We start from the raw sequence: 10,503 nt of genomic DNA, 5'->3' as shown, positions 1-10,503 counted from the left end.
ACATTCAAAAAATTATACCTATTTCTAGTAAATAAAATTTGTTGATGTACCTAGGTACTTATTTAGGTACTTACTAAAGTGAGAGTTGCATCCGAAAATTTAAAATCTTAAACTTAAATATTGTTTGTTGACATAAACAATCTCTTTAACAAAATTTATAGGCACATTTTATCCAAAATTTAAATCATCTCATACCTAGGTATTAAAACAATTTAGACGCTACAAATATCATAAAATATTAATTGCTACCTATTACCTACCTATGACTGACAAAAATATACGTATTGAATATACCTAGGTACCTACCTAGAGGAAAAAACAGCTTTATTACTTTGTTATCTAGACAAGACAATTACTAATTAGTCTTATAAGATAACAAAAAATAAATTGATAGACGAGATTTATAATACCTAGGTAGTATTTTTATTTAAGTAACACCTTACTCTAAAATTACGATATCATTATTTATTGTATTAACTACCTACGTAAATGTGAAATGTATTAGTAATTATCTAAAAAAAAATAAGTGTGAAGTCTAGTTTATTTAATGTATGGCAATAAATTCAACTTTAAGGAAATTTAAAAATGACTAACTGTTTTTAGAAACGTTAACATTCAAAATGGTTGTTTTTTTAAAACCATTTTTGAGAGAGCAAATAATGTATCATTTAAATTATTTTCTTTATAGATAAATAGTAATTATACATGACGTAGGTACTTAGTTAATTCGAAAAGTCGGCAAATTCACAGTAAAATATACTTTGAATGAAAGAAAGTTGGTACCTAGGTATGACTAAGGAATAAAATATTAATGCATTGATAGAGCCAAGAATGTAGAGTCCATTTATGCATTTACAATAGACCATAGGTATTTCACTTAATTATGATGATAATATATTTTCACAAGCGTTGTGGTTCTCTTCCTTAGTACCTACCTACATAATTATTTAAATATTTTCACTAGGTTGGTACCTAATACCTATGCGATGTCTCAAGTCACAAATGGTTATTTCTCGAATGATGAAAAATAAAATAAAATTTCATAATCCTAGTTTCATTTGCATTTAATATACCTATACCTATAAAAATCACTACCAGCTAGATCACATTATAAATTTAAATTAAAAATTGTTCACGAACCCAAAATAAATCATGAGAAAAAAACAGCACCTGTATCGAATACACGATACAAAATTAATATCGTTTGTAATTCAATACATAATTAAGTGTAGGCCAAATCTGGTCACAATAAATCTGTTCGAATAATGGCTAATGTTACTATAGTAATGTATTTAAAATTTTAATCGGTTCGTGTGGGAGGGACAGAGGTCTACCAGCAGTCGATCGTCCCAAACCGCTCGCAGCTAGGAACACTCTACGCAACTCAACACATTAAGGACGCTATAACGTATTTTTACAAAAACACGCTGTTTTTCGGTACCATTTTAACTTAAAGCAATTACACGTGAGAACATAGTAATATCTTAATTTAAAGATAATATATTCAGCTCTACGTTCATCTTATAAAAATTGTACGACGTCATACAAAATTGTCGCTGAAATACGTTTTTTCCATCACAATAAACGCATAAAATGCAAAAAAATGGGGTCTAAACCGGTACCATTTTAGGAAAATTAAGAGCCTAATCTATCTTCTTAACTATATCTTATTGAGGGATATATAGTCCTTTATACATGGTGTAATTTTTATGAATCTAAATCAAAATTTTATTTCAATAATGAGCTAAATTAAAAATACTTGTCGATTTCTTCATACATTTTGTTCTCGCGGTTCGTCAGACCGCGCTCAGAAGCGCTCTTGGAAGGACGGGTGTATCGCTCCTCGTGCCAAAAATAAAAACGAAATAAAAAAGATTATTGTGCGTGCACTGTCTTTTTCGTGATTTGAAATATTTGATACTTTATATGAGTAAAGTTCTGTATAAGTTTCATATTCCAATTATTTGTAATTTAAAATTATGTTTTTAAAATTACCTTGCCTGAGATCCTCTTTTTTATGGGTTGTTGAATAGATTGGTGGGGTAAAACAATTTAAGATGGCGTCGACGAAAATTTGGCTTTTTTTCGTGATGGGTGTCATTTCATAGTTTTTGGGGTAGCTATTACCGAATATGAGGTCAAAACTGAAATCCAAGATGGCGCCGACGAAAATTTTACATCTTTTCATCATAGGTGTCATTTTCATGGTTTTTGGGGTAGCTATTAACGAATATAAGGTCAAAACTATAATCCAAGATGGCGCCGACAAAAATTTTACATCTTTTCGTCATGGGTGTCATTTTCATGGTTTTTGGGGTAGCTATTAACCAATATGAGGTCAAAACTGAAATCCAAGATGGCGTCGACGAAAATTTTACATCTTTTCGTCATGGGTGTCATTTTCATGGTTTTTGGGGTAGCTATTAACGAATATGAGGTCAAAACTATAATCCAAGATGGCGCCGACGAAAATTTTACATCTTTTCGTCATAGGTGTCATTTTCATGGTTTTTGGGGTAGCTATTAACGAATATGAGGTCAAAACTATAATCCAAGATGGCGCCGACAAAAATTTTACATCTTTTCGTCATGGGTGTCATTTTCATGGTTTTTGGGGTAGCTATTAACCAATATGAGGTCAAAACTGAAATCCAAGATGGCGCCGACGAAAATTTTACATCTTTTCGTCATGGGTGTCATTTTCATGGTTTTTGGGGTAGCTATTAACGAATATGAGGTCAAAACTATAATCCAAGATGGCGCCGACAAAAATTTTACATCTTTTCGTCATGGGTGTCATTTTCATGGTTTTTGGGGTAGCTATTAACCAATTTGAAGTCAAAACTAAAATCCAAGATGGCGCCGACGAAAACTTTGACTTCTTTTCATCATGGGTGTCATTTTCATGGTTTTTGGGATAGCTATTAACGAATATGAGGTCAAAACTATAATCCAAGATGGCGCTGACGAAAATTTGACATTTTTCGTGATGGGTGTCATTTTCATGGTTTTTGGGGTAGCTATTAACGAATATGAGGTCAAAACTAAAATCCAAGATGGTCGTCGAATTTCAAGATGGCGTCATGGTAATACTGTCGCGTTATGGAGCAAGGCGGCGATTTTGGTATCTATGAATCTCGCCCAAGAAGTTTCACTCCTGACACGTTTTCTCGGCACACACGTTCTTTTTTATTTTATTCTCTTTGTTTAAATGTTTTAGATAAACTTTTTTTTAAATAAAGTTTAGCGAATATATTTAAATAATATATTTAAAGTTAATAATATCTGTCAGAATATTAACATTATTGCCACAGAGTTGCGTTTTATATTAAATTTCTAAATATGCATTTCAATGTTCTTTAAAATTGTTTTTTTTTTAAGACTTTCTACAAAACTGTGGTTGTTAACGTTTTTGTTATTTTATTTAAGTTTACTTTAAAGGAGTAAGAAAAATATACCTAATTATCGACGGTTACATTGGGGATTTGGTAATAGCTGTCTCAAAAACTTTGAAAATGACACCCATGCCGAAAAGATGTAAAGTTTCGTCGACACCATCTTCGATTTTAGTTTTGACCTCATGTTGGTTAATAGCTATCCCAAAAACCATGAAAATGACACCAGTGTCGAAAAGATGTAAAATTTTCGTCGGCGCCATCTTGGATTTTAGTTTTGACCTCATATTGGTTAATAGATACCCCAATAACCATGAAAATGACACCCATGACGAAAATATGTAAAATTTTCGTCGGCGCCATCTTGGATTTTAGTTTTGACCTCATATTGGTTAATAGCTACCCCAATAACCATGAAAATGACATCCATGAAGAAAATATATAAAATTTTTGTCGGCGCCATCTTGGTTTTAGTTTTGACCTCATATTCGTTAATAGTTACCCCAATAACCATAAAAATGACACCCATGAAGATAATATATAAAATTTTTGTCGGCGCCATCTTGGATTTTAGTTTTGACCTCATATTGGTTAATAGCTACCCCAAAAACCATGAAAATGACACCCGTGACGAAATGATGTCAAATTGTCGTCGGCGCCATTTTGGATTTTAGATTTGACCTCATATTGATTAATAGCGACTCCAACTCCTTGAAAATGACACCCATGACGAAAAGATTTCAAATTTTCGTCGGCGCCATCTTGGATTTTAGTTTTGACCTCATATTGGTTAATAGCTACCCCAAAAACCACCCACATTTGCAAATGTGTTTGCTACTTAGGAAAAGTTCAGATTTAAAGATATAGGTAATGTGAATGTGTGGTAACGAATTTAATTTATTTCATTCCGACTGTTTCTCGAAATAACATACATTTACTAAGAATTGCATACAATGCCGGGTTTAATATATTGCCGGTAACATAATATTATGTATGATAATAATTCTTAAAAAAGTATTTTATACATTTCTTAAAAAGCTTCGATATTGTACATACAATAATACAATTCATATTCAAATTGTTGTAAAATAGTCACACTTTTTTAAGTTGGTTGAATACACTAAAATACTTATAAGGATCGTACCTACTAATAATAGTAACAAAATGAATTTTTAAAGTTCCCAGTAATCTTCTGGAATCAATTTCAATAAAAATATAAAAAATAATAATAATATCAAGTATGAAGATGGTCTATAAAATGGAATGCGCTATGTTTACGTCTTTTACGTGAGCGTGATGTTCCCGCGAACCACGTGGCGACGTTAGATACCTAAATTTGAGTAACGCAGATTTGTGACAGCGTCCTTAATGTTAATTTATGCCTGAATAATATGATGGTTTTTCTACGAGATACCAAAAGTAGTTTTGACAAATTTATTGCCCAGTTCAACCACTTTATGTCCCGAGATAAATTTAGAGCCGTTACCTACGAGTTTTATTTTTATCGATTTTGTAATATTTGCCCTAAGTTGCCCGTTCGATCGGTCATCCTTCGGCTCCGTAGCCCGTAACTCATTCGTAAACAGAGCGTCACGTGGAACCTCTTCGAAATAATCAATTAGCGATTGCTTCGACTTAAATTGATGTATGACAAAGAATCGGATTAAAAATATAGATAACGAGACTCATAAAATTTCAAGACACGGAACGTCTACGCGCACTACTAACTACGAAACTAGCGACTAGAGCTCTATCGCAGCGCTCACGACACACATGCGTTACGCGCTTCAACTACTAATGATCGTGCATCCTTTGCTCTCGTACGGGAAAACTCGCGCTCTCACTCTATACCTACATTCCAGTGTCGTCGGTCGCGGTCCGCTCGTCACGTCCCTAGCTTTCGTATATCTAATGCATAGGAGCTAGTTTCGCGCGCCTCGTATTCAAAATAGGAACGTTAGTGATGGGAGCCTTGCAGGGGGGTGTATGTGTGCGTGCGGAGAGGCGACCCTCCCCCGCGGTGCCCCCGCCTGACGCCGACGCCAACTGAGCGTTTACACAATTCGTTGGTATGGCGCGGGCGACGCTCGCACCGCGCGCGGCGTAGCGCCTTCTCGTGGCGACAATCGACGCGCGAACACGTATCATCATTTGTTTTTTTTCTAAACATATGCTAAGGCCCTACGCTAATAAGAACTATCTATGAGAAAAGTCAACATGTTTTCATTTGACCGCAGTGCGAGAAGATTATTAACGATGGATTTTAATATCAGTAACGTGATAAAAATTTTCAAATAAAAATATTTTTACAAATCGAAATTACAAATTTTGAGAACCTGTGAAGTCGCGACTTAGTGACGGCCAGTGAACTAGTGCGGAGTTTTGGGAAGCAAGAAAATGTTTTCAGCGAAATCTGATTTATCTGAAAGAATGATAATTTAGAAAATCGAGGAAAATTCTTCATCAATACTTACGGTGAGTTTTATTAGATTTATTTTTTTATTTTTCTCATAACAGTAATAAAATTGTTTTGAACGTGGATGGCAAATAGCAAGTAACCTATATGTAAAAATAAAATAATTTTTTTTTCGTAAACATGGCTCAATAACCTAACACCGCTTAGTAACAGTAATTTTGTTGATAAAAACACACTGGCGGCGTTTAATCTTGTTGCCACGACACAGAGTTAGGACCCTTATCTGTTACCAGCGAATACCTGTATTTTAAAAATTAAATAATATGTTATGTAACTATTTTTCATAGGAATAAGTATATTTTTCTTGAGCTGCAATTATTTTCTAAGCGGATTTTTTTTTATTACACGTGAGCTAACACATGCCATACTAATTTACATACCCATCATATTCTTTTTAGATATTTAGTTTTAATAACATGTTTTATTTAGTCATGGCTAGTTTAAATTTATTAGGTAAATAATATTTTAATTACCACTTGGTATATTACGTACACATGTTCACAACATTCGTAAATAGGTAGGTACTACTACGTATGATTTATAATTAAAATTAAACTCTTTTAATATTCGACACGTTTTCAAAAATAGAAAAAAATCAACAAAATTAAAAAAAATAGTTGTTAAAATTAAAAAAATCTCAGAAATTATTGTATAAATTTTTTCTCTAATACCTACCTATTAGCTCACCTTCAGACTTATCTTATGTTTTTTTATCTATTATATAAACGAATTATTATCGTCAACATAATTTTATGTACATAAATTTGTCGCTTATTTCCACTTATCAGTTGCTATGTGCGGTAGAGTTGTTAAAAATAAAATACCTACCTATTTATATTTATTTTTTATTTTACTTAAACATGATTTGATAATTTTCCGGGATAGATTAAAATATATCGTTGAAAAAATTGTTAGTCAGAACATAAAATAGACGACAAATATTTTTATACTCAAAAATCAAAATACCTACTAAGTAGGTACACCTATTTTTTCCTAATACGAACACTAAAAAAAGTTTTATCTTTATAAAATTTATAATGGATGTGACTAAGGATGTGACTGTGAGTATTTACACGCAAATAAAATTGATACTGCCTAACTAAAAAAAAATATATATTTTGAGATTCGAATTCCAATTGAATCACCATATTATTTAGAACAAACTTCTCTGAAAAGAAAACACGCTCGACGTCTAACCGTAGTGGTCATTTATTCCTAACCCGTGATTAGTGGTCATCAACAATATAGCTTACGCCTTGACAGATAAGTTAAATCCCAAACGAGAACTAGTATAATCACACGAATTGGTTCACCATATTCAACGATTATTAATTTATAAGTCGACGAACTGTAAATGCACACGTATAATTTTGTAGGAAATTGCTATGTGATTTTTGTTTTGAGTCAGGTAGGAAAGACCGACCCAAATAGGCATGAAATAGCAGTGTTAATCAATTTTGTTTTAATAAAGTTTTTGAACGTGTGGATAAATTAATTTTAATTTTATCGTATAGAAGGCATTTTACATTAAACAGTACTAAAGATATGCATTTAAACGCCCACATAGATGTTTTTATCTGTGACCAATTTGGGTGTTGCGCGAAACAAAAACTCTTATGCCTAACTAAACATAATTATTAATTTAGTTTACCCGCGGGCGAGTTTTTTTTATTTTTATTTTGCCTCAAGTTTCATCGTGACTTTGATGTTTTGGTTTTATCTTGTGCCCCGAGGTAAGTGTCTACACTTTTGTACACTTCACCTAACACGGGCCATAGTAGTACTTTGTCACTTTGTTGGTTGCTTCACTAAGAAGTTTCTTCAATTCTGTTGCGTACCACGCTAATGAAATAGTCATTGAGATTAATGAAACGTTACTAATCTCTGTAGGAGATTGCATAGGTAAGAAAGTAAGATATAAATCAGGTGGTCATTTTGTTATTAATAATACAGAACGCCCGAGGCGACAAGACGGAATCGTTACTCTTGGTCCCTTCGATTCCGAACTCTTAATTATTATTTGTGGGTACCTCTTATCGTCAGCCCGAGGCACATAAGGAAGTATTACGAAAAATTTTCAACATCGTTCGATGTTTAGTACCTCTGAGCCGTTAATTGCATTCGCTTCGTAATAAATTAATATCGTGATGATGTCAATGTACAGATCATGTTATACACCTTCGTCCGACCTTTATATCGACATTAAATACTTGAATAGTGACTAAAGAACCAACAGTTTACCTTGTTTTTCTCGGCTGACATGTTGCAGGCATTTTATTAATTCTTGAATTAATGATGAATTTCAACTGTTGCCCCAAAGGTTCTTAACCGAATGCTTAAGTAATGTCATTTGCACCATTATTTTTGTATTGACGAGTTCCCTTTGAAAATAGCGTTTTTAAAGTACAGAAGTCGTGATTAATATTTCCAGAAATGTATAAATTGATTATCTAGATTCTAGTTTGCTTTGATAACTATTAACAGCGCGTGGCAGTTTGATTGCCGACCTTGAATTTATTTTAGTTGCAGCTAGAAATATCTAGTAGCATTGTAGAATGCATAATCCAACACAACATTGTTAGAAAACTTTTTGTTTTAACGCTCGAGTTTGTTCGCAAACTAGGCTTAAAAGTTATTAACTATAATATGTGTAATCTCAATATTGTTAGTAATTGGAGTTTTATTGACCACAATTGCACCAAAAATAGGAGATCTTAACCCTATCCAGTCTTAATGATCCGTTTAGATTGCTATATTAAAATGTCTAACAAGATTGGCAAGTTATTTTATGGGAGCCTTTATAGGTAAATGGAAATGTTTACTTCACAGTTCGCATTTAATTAGAATCGCATTCTTCTCAAACTGTTTATATTAAGTGCTGCTCCGGTCCCTCATTACTTAATTTATTGTTACGTATTGAAAAGGCAATAATATGACCTAAGGAAGAGAAACGGATACCTATCTCTTATAAAAACTAGGGTAATTTTATCAATGATTGCGTAGTGATTCACCTGAAACACTCCTGGTTAAATCAAACTCCAATAGTCATCAATGATTGCGTCGAAACTAAATATTTCATCACCACGAGAATTCGCATTATTGAAGTAAATCAAGTAATATCAGGCCGTTCCCGCATCATCATTTCCTATAATTTCAGTTCTGATTTCTCTGCAGTAGACTTCCGCAATTCATAACTGTTATAGTTATCGACTTTCCACATCGTTATTTTAAAACCTCATCCACATGCGTTATAAAAATAAATTGCATCAATTTCCTAGTAATTTTTGAGTTTAACTGCCGCTGGAGCACGCCATTCACATATTTGAAATATGCTCGAATCACTGGGTAATGCTAGTTATATTCCTAATAAGGTGATACGGTCTATGTTCTGACAATCCAACGTTTAATTTCACGGCATTGACAAGTGGTAGTGAGCCAATTATTTCGCGTTGCATAACCAAGTTCGTGAAAATTAGTACTGAGATATATTTACTTGGAGCTTATTAGCGTCTCTTTCTACGTGCGTAAGAGGTGTTTTCAAATTTATATAAACAACGATCCAATTTATGTTGGTCATTATTTGAACGCTGTATTTTATGTTTGGTTTCACACTTAGGTTTCACATGATTGATATATCATATAATATCACTTAATTTAATATCTAGTACTGTTGTTGTAACTACTATCTAGTACTGTATCTGTACTCTTTTAATGGATTATAATTGGAAAGTGTTTAATTTGTAAAGAGCTGAGAGAAACAAGTTATTTAGCAATGTTAAATTAGTTTATAATTATATTTTCATGTACAGTACGTGCCTAAAAATATGGCCCAGACCATTACTAAGATATATTAGGTACCTATTTAAGCTATCAATTAGGTATTTTCTAATTCTAAAATAAAGAATGTAAGAATTTAAATTGAAATTCGTCTAGTTACGACTAACGACTAACGGTACCTACTGTTATATTGAAAATGTTTATTATCCCAAATCCACTTTATAGCGCGATCATAATACTTTAACATTTCAAGCAATTTCATTTTCAATATCTATCTACAGTGACACTAATTCTTGATACTTGTAAATGATTTGGGTTAAACGGATAATAACTCTTTTGTAATGAGAATTTAATACCCGTCACAGTTATCTATTAAATAAGAGGATTAAATACAACATGAAATAATACCTACACTTTGCTAGTTGGTAGGAAATATATTATAGTTCTATTATCAAATATATTACAACGTATTTTTCATTTAATTTAAAATTATGATAGCCTTAATTTATAGTCTGTTAACAACAAAATGGTGAACATTTGTCGGATAGTTCGTTAGTAGTGACTCATGGACGGGAATAGACACGAGCGACCGTTTTAATATAACTAATGTAAATAGTTAAATACACACGGATAAATATTATTAACGTAAGTACCTACTTACAATTTGACACTTAGTCACGTTTTCAGTCTATGACTTTGTTGTATAATCTTTGACTGTTTCTTTCGTAGTTTCTTCATAGTTAGTTTTGTTTGTATTCTTTTTTCGAAATATGCCGAATTAGGCCAACGGAATCTGTCACTGTGGCGTTTGACATGTCATGAACTTTGTTTTTTAATTAAAGATAGGCACAAATA

General features: G+C 32.6%; 1 long non-coding RNA gene across 1 annotated transcript in view; it reads left to right on the top strand.

Annotated features, from left to right (window-relative positions):
* The first annotated feature begins 5,485 nt into the window (after positions 1 to 5,485).
* Positions 5,486 to 10,503, top strand: part of LOC123694445 — a 28,610-nt gene continuing 23,592 nt past the window's right edge. The window contains exon 1 of the long non-coding RNA XR_006751811.1: positions 5,486 to 5,870. This is a non-coding gene — a long non-coding RNA (uncharacterized LOC123694445). The remainder of the gene's footprint in view (positions 5,871 to 10,503) is intronic.

This window comes from Colias croceus, chromosome 9 (genome assembly GCF_905220415.1).
Source record: "Colias croceus chromosome 9, ilColCroc2.1".
Lineage (NCBI taxonomy): Eukaryota > Metazoa > Arthropoda > Insecta > Lepidoptera > Pieridae > Colias > Colias croceus.
This window is presented reverse-complemented; position numbering and strand designations above follow the sequence as displayed.